Raw genomic sequence first — 9182 nt, 5'->3', positions numbered from 1 at the left:
TCCACATTTAAAAGATCATTCCATTATTGTCTACCAATAAGATAGTTTTATTTCCTTCCCAATACTTAAATCTTTCACTTCTGTTTTGGATCTTATTATATTGGCAAAACCTTATTTTTATTAAAAAACTTTCTTTACAATTTTTTGAGAGAGAGAGAGAGTGTGAGCAGGGGCGGGGCAGAGAGAGAGGGAGACACAAAATCCAAAGCAGGTTTCAGGCTCTGAGCTGTCAGCACGGGGTCCGACATGAGGCTCAAACTCACGAACCATGAGATCATGACCTGAGCCAAAGTTGGACACTTAACCAACTGAGCCACCCAGGCGCCCCTGCAAAAACTTCTAAAACAGCATTAAATAATAGCATCACTATAGGTATGCTTGTGTTTTTTTTTTTTTTTTAGTTTTCTTATTTTCTTATTTTTTTAATATTTATTTATTTATTTATTTATTTATTTATTTATTTATTTATTATTTATTTATTTATTTTGACAGAGAGCATGTGTGTGTGCACAAATGGGGGCGTAGGGCAGAGAGAGGAGAGAGAGAGAATCCCAAGCAGACTCTGGTCTGAAAACCCCTGACTTAGGGCTGAATCTCATGAACCTGATATCATGACTTGAGTGGAAATCAAGAGTCCAAGCGTAACAGACTGAGCCACCCAGGCGCCCCTTTTCTTATTTTAATGAGAATGTCTTTAAATGTTTTATTGTTGAAGAATGTTTCTATATACCTGAGAGAGAGAGACTCTCAAAAGAAACATTTGGTTATTTGTAGTTTTCTAATACTTTTTAAAAATTTCTTATTTTGAGATAATTATAGATTCACAGAATTTTGCAAAGACAGTAGAGAGGTATCTGTTTACTTTTCACCCAGTTCCCCGATGGTGACATCTTATGTAACTACAGGACAATAGCAAAAGCAGAAAACTGACATTGGTACAATGTGTGTGTCTACTTCTATAGTCATTTGATCCACTTGTGTAGCCACCATTGCAAGCAAGATACAGAACTGTTTCTTCACTATAAAGACCTTCCCCATGCCATTCCTTTATGGTCATCTTTCCCCTCTCCAGCACCATCCCTAACCCCTGGCAACCACTGATCAGTTCTCCATCTCTCTTTCTATTTTTGTTTGTTTGTTTATGTTTTTATTTTATTTTTGAGAGAGAGAGAGAGAGAGCATAAGCGGGTAAGGGGCAGAGAGAGAGGGAGGCACAGAACCTGAAGCAGGCTCCAGGCTCTGAGCTGTCAGCACAGAGCCTGATGTGGGGCTTGAACTCATGGTTGGTGAGATCATGACCTGAGCCAAAGTCGGAGGCTTAACTGGTTGAGCTACCCAGGCTCCCCTCTCTGTATTTTTTTATTTTGAAAATATGGTAGTATCAAATAATATGTAACCTTTTCAAATTGGCTCTTGCAGCATATTGCCTGGAGGTCCATTCAAGTTGGTGTATCAATAGTTTGTTCCTTTTTATTACCAGGTAGTATTCCATAGTACAGATGTACCAACTTTTGTTTTGTTTTGTGTTGTTTTTTATTATTTATTTATTTATTTATTTATTTATTTATTTATTTATTTATTTTAAACGTTTATTTATTTTTGAGACAGAGAGAGACAGAGCATGAATGGGGGAGGGTCAGAGAGAGAGGAAGACACAGAATCCGAAGCAGGCTCCAGGCTCTGAGCTGTCAGCACAGAGCCCCACACGGGGCTCGAACTCACAGACCGCGAGATCATGACCTGAGCCGAAGTCGGACGCTTAACCGACTGAGCCACCCAGGCGCCCCTTGCGTTGTTTTTTAAATATGGAAGACTTTATGAATTTGCAAGCCTCCTTGTGCAGGGACCATGTTAATCTTCTCTGTATTGTTCCCATTTTAGTATATGTGCTGCTGAAGTGAGCACTGTACCACAGTTTTTTAAACCATTCACCTATTATAGAACATTTTGTTTCCAGTTTTTGTCTATTACAAAAACCTGCTCTGACCAATCATGCAGAAGCTTTTACAAGGATATATGCTTCATTTCTCTGAGATAAATGTCCAGGAATAGGATTGCTGGGTCATACTGGTAACCATGTATGGTTACCATGCTGGTTAAGTGAATGTTTATTTTTTAAAGAAATTTGCAAATTATTTTCCAGGATGCAGTTTCTCTGTATATTCACTAGCATTTGATATTGTCACTGTTTTTAATTTTAGATTCTAACATAATTTTTTAAATAGTGATAGTTTTATCAAATACATCTTTTGGCATTTATTGAAATAATTTCATGGTATTTCTTATTGGTTTTCTTGATGAATTATATTATTTTATCCTTAAATATACATATATTTTTTTTCCCTTCAATGTTGCATTTTACTTTTGGCGGGGGTAGATAATAGGAGAAGGAAGAAGAGGGGGAAACAGGGTCTCACTGGAATCTCCAAAGTGTATGAGACTGGTAATATAAAGATGGGAGGAGATGGCCAGGCAGATTGGATGGGAGGCCTCGAGATTCTTTTTTCTACTGATTTCTATACTCTAATGAAAATGATATGGCATATATGTAAATGCCTAAAACATGGTATTTGGTAAATGTCAGTTGCTTTTCCTAGCAGAGTTCTCCACAGGCGAGGTTGTACCTAGATGTCATCATCCTTCTCCATCCAGGGAAAGAAGCTCACCTAGAAAACCAGGTCACTGAAAGTACAGTAGTTCGGACGATGCATTTGGCTAATGGGCTCAGTGCAGGGTCTCACTGTCACCCCATCCTCCCCACTCCACTCTGCCAAGGATGGGCTGAGAGTAGTTTCCCAAATGGCTTCCCTGGGGCCTTGTCAGCTTTTCCCCAGAAGATTCCAAGTGGAGGGCTGTGGGTTGCAACTCTCCAGTGTATAGTCCTCTCCTTCACTTGTACAGAGAGAAGCAGACACATGTGCTGATTTTGCTGGCTGTCTTCAGGATCTCAACAGCCTTGCTGTGCTCAATATCTTAGAAATCCACATCATTCACAGCTAGGGTTTGGTCTCTTTTCTGAAGTCCTGTTCAGTGTGCATCAAGGTCAGGAATCATCTTGAAAAGAAGTCACCTAGCTGGGAGGCCCTTCCTCTTTGGATGTTAAGTCCCAGCTGAGCTCCAGGGGGCTTTGTCAGTGTGAGGACTGGGGGCAGAAACTGTGTCTCAGCTCATCGCTGTAGTGTGTATGGTGTACCATCTTCTGAGGAGGAATTCATGCTGGGGGATTCTCACAGGCATGTAGGAAAACCGCCAGGTAGTCATCATGAAGAATCTGGCTGTGCATCTCCAAAGCCCCATCAGCAGGCCTCAGCCACTTCAAGCTCTGCTCACTGCCAATTCTACGTATATGTTTTAATGGTAAAAATATCAAACAGTTCAAAAAGGGACACAAGGAAAAGTAAGTCTCTTCCCATTGCTATCACTGAAACAATCACCTTACCTGTTCTTGTGTTTTCATCTAGGGACTATACATATTTGTATTTATATATTAGTTTTATTTAGATAAAGTTGACAGAGTAAGTTTAACAAGTATAACGTGTTGATTTCATACTTAGGTATTGTGAAATGATTACTACAGTAGTATTAGTGAACAGCTCTATCACCTTACATAATTACTTTTTTGTGGTGAGAACATTTAAGATCTAGTCTCTTAGCAACTTTCATCTATATAATACAGAATTGTTAACTATAACCACCATGCTGTATATTAGATCCCCACAACTTAAAACTGGATGTTTGTACCCTTTGATAAACATCTCCCCGTATCCCCCACCCTCTGGCATTTAGCATTCTACTCTCTGTTTCTATGAGTTATGAGTTTATATTCTGCATATAAGTGATATCACACAGTATTTATTTTTCTCTGACTTATTTCACTTAGCATAATGCCCTCAGGGTATATCCTTGTTGTCATAAGTGGCAGGATTTCTTTCTCCTGCATGACTAAATATTATTCTTATTTGTATGAGATATATATATATATATAATATACATTATTATTTGTAGGAGATATATATATGTATATATACACATATATGTACACATATATACATATGTACACATACTTACATATACGTACACACATATACATATGTATATACATATATATGTATATACATGTGTATATATATGTATATATCTCATATATCACTATATATGAGAATATATATATATTCTCATATAGATACGGATACCTGTACCTATAGATATCTCAAAACTTCTTTATTCACTCATCTATTGATGTGTTTTCTTGTTACTAATTAGTATCCTTTCATTTCAGTTTAAAGGACTCCTTTCAGCATTTCTTATAAAGCAGGTCTAGCAGTGATAGACTTCCTTAGCTTTTGTTTTTCTGGAAAATTCTTTATTACTTCTTCATTTCTGAAGGATAACTTTGCCAAATAGAGTACTCTTGGTTGGCAGGTTTTTTTCTTTTAGCAGTTTGAATGTATCATCTCATTCTCTCTGAGGCTGTGAGGTTTCTGCTGAGATTCTGACTGCCTTATGGGGGAGGTTCCTTGGATGTTATAAGCTTCTTTTCTCTTCCTGCTTTTAATATTCCTTTTTTAACTTTGATTTTTGGCAATTTTATTATAATATGTCTTGGAGAGGATCTCTTTGAGTTCATTTGGTGACCTATGAGCTTCTTGAACTTGGATATCCAAATCTTTCACCAGATTTGGGCAGTTCTCAGTTATTATTTATTTTCTATTTTTTTAAGTTTATTTATTTATTTTGAGAGAGAAAGAGAGCACAAGCACAGGAGAGAGGGAGAAAGAGAGAATCCCAAGCAGGCTCTGTGCTGTCAGTGAAGAGCCCAACTCAGGGCTTGAACTCACGAGCCATGAGATCATGACCTGAGCCAAAATCAAGAGGCAAACACTTAACCAACTGAGCCACCCAGGCGCCCCAGCCATTATTTCTTTAAATAACCTTTCTTCTCCCTTCTCACTCTGGAACTCCATAATTCATAAATTATTTCTTTTGATGGTTTGCCATAATTCATGTAGGCTATCTTCACTCCTTTTCATCTTTTTTATTTTGTTCTCCTCTGACTACATAATTTCAAAGTTCCTATCTTCTAACAGATTCTCTCTTCTCAATCCATCCTGCCGTTGATGTGTCTATTGCAGTTTTCATTTCATTCATTGTATTCTCCAGCTCTAGAATTTTTTGTTTGGTTCTTTTTTGTGATTTCTATCTCTTTGTTAAACTTCTCATTTTGTTCATGTACTGTTTTCTTGATTTCATCAAATTGCCTTTCTGTGTTTTCCTGTAGCTCATTGAGTTTCCCTAAAACAGGTATTTCAAATTATCTGTTGGGTAAATTGCAGGTCTCCATGTTGGGACTGAAAGATGATTGTGACTAATGATTGAGACTGAAAGACCTCCATGTCGAGACTGGTTACTGAAAGATGATTGTGATCCATGTTTCACATTCCTTGAAGTTTTATATTGCTCTCTCCATCTTTGAAAGAGCACTCACCTCCTCTAGTCTTTAATAGCTGCCTTTCCAATGCATCTAAACTTGTGTTTTTCCTCCAGTTGTACGCTAGAACTTCTTTGCTGGAAACCTGGACTTCTACAATGAGACCCTCTCAGCCATAAGTGATTGTATAAGATGCTGTTTTCCAGGGGCTCCTGGACTGTGGCTGAGAGGGGAGGGAGTTGATTCACGGGCCACTGCAAGGTCCACACTGGGACCAACGTGTGTGCACCTATTGCCCAATGCAACATGTGGATGAGACTTTTCCCAGGTCCACTGGTCTATGGTGCTGGATCCCACAGCTCCCACAAGAGCACTTTTGTCCATGAATAGATGCTAAATTATTGTTGTGGGGCGGGGGGCACAAACAAGGGATATCTTATTCAACCATGATGCTCCCTATATATTAATAGCAGTATACCATATACTCAGTTCTGCATCTTGTGTTCCCCTTAATGTCTTGGAGACCATTCCATATCAGTACATAAAATCTAGCTCATTCTTTTTAACAGCTGTATAGCATCCCATTGTAAGAGTATAATATAATTAAAACAATTTTTTTTAACTTTTATTTTATTTTTGAGAGACAGAGAGAGAGAGAGAGACCATGAGCAGAGGAAGGGCAGACAGAGGGAGACACAGAATCCGAAGCAGGCTCCAGGCTCTGAGCTGTCAGCACAGAGCCTGATGCGGGGCTCAAACCCACAAACCCTGAGATCATGACCGGAGCCAAAGTCGGACGCTCAACTGACTGAGCCATCCAGGCGCCCCAAGTATGACATAATTTAATTTATCTATTCTTTTGTATTTAAATTGAGGCATAATTGACACATGACATTGTATTAGTTTCATGTATACAACAGAATGATTCAATATCTGTATATGTTGCAAAATACCACCACGATGTCTAGTTAACATCCATCACCACATGAACCTGTTCTTTTCTGATAGACATTTAGGTTGTATCCAGTCTTTTGTAACTATTGACAATGCTGCAGTGAATACTCTGGTACACAGGTCTTTGTGTCTCTGTGTGAGCACTAATGTAAGATAAATTTCTAGCAGTGGAATTGCTAGGTCAAAAGATATATGCATTTAAATTGTAATAGCTGTCGCCAAATTGCCTTCAAAGAGACAATCATTTTGTAGTCCCACCAACAATGAATACGAATGTCTTTCTCTACAATGCACATTTTTGCCAACCTGATATCTAAAAAAAAATACTATCTTGGGGTGCCTGGGTGTCTCAGTTGGTTAAACGTCCAGCTCTTGATTTTGGCTCAGGTCATGATTTCATGGTTTGTGAGACTGAGCCCTGCGTCGGGCTCTGTGCTGTCAGCACAAAGCCTGCTTAGGATTCTCTCTCTCTGACCCTCCCCCACTCATTGTCTCCCCCCCCCCCCCGCCTCAAATAAGTAAACATTAAAAAAAATAGTATCTCAATTTAATTTTAATCTGCATTTCTCCTATTACGAGATGTTTGAGTATCTTTGATTTGTTTAAAAGACACTTGTTTTACTTTTCTGTGAACTATGTTCATATCTTTTGTCTATTTCGTTATTATCTTAAATTAACATTTAAGAATAAAAACACAACTGGGGTACCTGGGTGACTGAAGTGTCTGACTCTTGACCTTGGCTCAATGATCTTGCATTTTGTGAGTTCGAGTCCTGCATCAGACTCTGCGCTGATGGTGTGGAGCCTGCTTGGGATTGTGTCTCTCCTTCTCTGCCCCTCACCTGTTTGCGCTCTATCTCAAAATAAATAAATAAATTTAAAGGAAAGAATAAAAACACAACTTTTTTATTGTCATTTGCTCAAGCACCTCCTCAAAGGCAAGAGGTCCTTTCAGACAGGTGTTTAGTGTTCTCCACAATCACACCAACCCTTTCTTTCTTTCGAGATTTTGAAAAAATTTTATTTATTTAAGCATTTTCTAAATTTTTTTTAACATTTATTCATTTTTGAGACAGAGAGAGACAGAGCATGAATGGGGGAAGGTCAGAGAGAGAGGGAGACACAGAATCCGAAACAGGCTCCAGGCTCTGAGCTGTCAGCACAGAGCCCGATGCGGGGTATTGAACTCACGGACCGCGAGATCATGACCTGAGCCGCAGTCGGACGCCCAACCTACTGAGCCACCCAGGCGCCCCATATTTAAGCATTTTCTATACTCATCGTGGGGCTCAAACCCATGACCCTGAGGTCAAGAGCCACATATTCCACAGACTGAGCCAGCTAGGTGTCCCCCTGCCCCCACCCACCCCCCACTTATAACTCATACCAACCTCCTTCCCCAATACCACTGTTTGTCTCAAGGAAGGGAACCTTTATGGTCTCTTCAACATCCCATACCCTTCCCATGAGCCTGTGTTTGCTCTCCCATCCTTCTCCTCTGGGGTGCTCTCTTCCCAGTCAAACCTGAGCAGTCCTTCTGGGCCCAACTGATTTTCACCTGTCTGGGGTGCTTTTCTGAATAACAGTGCCCATACTACCTACAGTTTCCTCTTTCCACTAACTACAGCCTATGCCACTTGACGGTTTGGCTTGACATCTCCCAGAGCCCAGCTTCCTTTCTGTTCATGCTCAGCGTACAGGGGTGTCAGTGCGGAAAGGGTTGTATGCACTTTTTCAGCATTTATTGAATGCACACAGGAGCCAGGCACTGTTCCAAGCACTGGGAATATGGCAGTATATGGAACAGAGCAAGGTCCCTCTTATCATGCAGCAGACATTTTAGTGTGTGTGTGTGTGGGGAGGGGCTGATATACAACATACAAGGCAATAAACACACACACATGCGTAAGAATATCAATTAGGTGCACACAAGTAATGGGATGGTGAAGGGAGGAGGAGAAGGGTCTCTTTTGGACAAAGGGGTCTGGGGACGGATCCCCCAGGAGCTGAGTTCCCAGCATAGGCCTGACTATGAGAAGGCTGCAGCCATGTAAAGAACTTCCCAGAGCCCCCACCAAAGGCCCGGACTGTAGGGTCTGCTCTTCTAAAGACAGACAGATGCAGCCAGGTCCACAGCGTCTCTTTCTGTCACTTGACAGGAATTAAAGGCAGAAGAAGCCTACAATCCCGGTAACTTCAGGGCTGTGTGTGTGTGTGAGGTGTGTGAGGAGAGAACCTGCCGTCTCCTGCTTCATATCCCAGCTGAAAACTTGGGAAAATGAAATCACGCTTGACCTGGCATTAATAGAGCACCTGCTGGGGGCCAGGGGCCAATTACTCTACACCATAGAAACTTCATAGAATCTACCCAACGATCTCTTGTGGTACTTACTATTGACTTTATTTTACAGAGGAAGGCACACACCGAGGCTCGGAATATGGATGGAACCTGTTTAGGTTTGCATGGTTCAGAAAGAACTCCAGAAGTTCCTGGAGGCACATTTGTCGTGGAAGTCGGGTGGGGCTTACTGGAGCGTTCGGGGTGCACCTAGTTTCCGGAGTTTGCCCGAGGCGCCCCAACAGCGGCCCTCGGCCCCGCCCGGGTCTCGGGGCCTCGGGGCCTCAGGGGCCAAGGGGCGCGCGGCGGGCGCGCCCGGGCCGGCCGGCGGGGGGCGGGGAAGGCGCGGGGACAAAGGCCGCGGCCACCGCGCTCGGGTCGGCCGGTGCGGCGAACTCTCGCGGCCGCGCCGTAACTGGGGACTGCCGGGACGTCGCCGCGCGCCGCGATGGAGCGCCCCGG

General features: G+C 41.6%; 1 non-coding gene across 1 annotated transcript; it reads right to left on the bottom strand.

Annotated features, from left to right (window-relative positions):
• Window positions 1-1799: 1799 nt before the first annotated feature.
• LOC125147230 (U6 spliceosomal RNA) lies at window positions 1800-1905 on the bottom strand. Its single transcript, XR_007145071.1, has one exon. It is a non-coding gene; the product is annotated as a U6 spliceosomal RNA (small nuclear RNA).
• Window positions 1906-9182: the final 7277 nt, after the last annotated feature.

This window comes from Prionailurus viverrinus, chromosome D1 (genome assembly GCF_022837055.1).
Source record: "Prionailurus viverrinus isolate Anna chromosome D1, UM_Priviv_1.0, whole genome shotgun sequence".
Lineage (NCBI taxonomy): Eukaryota > Metazoa > Chordata > Mammalia > Carnivora > Felidae > Prionailurus > Prionailurus viverrinus.
The sequence above is the reverse complement of the archived record's forward strand: the minus strand, read 5'-3'. Positions and strand labels throughout refer to the sequence as shown.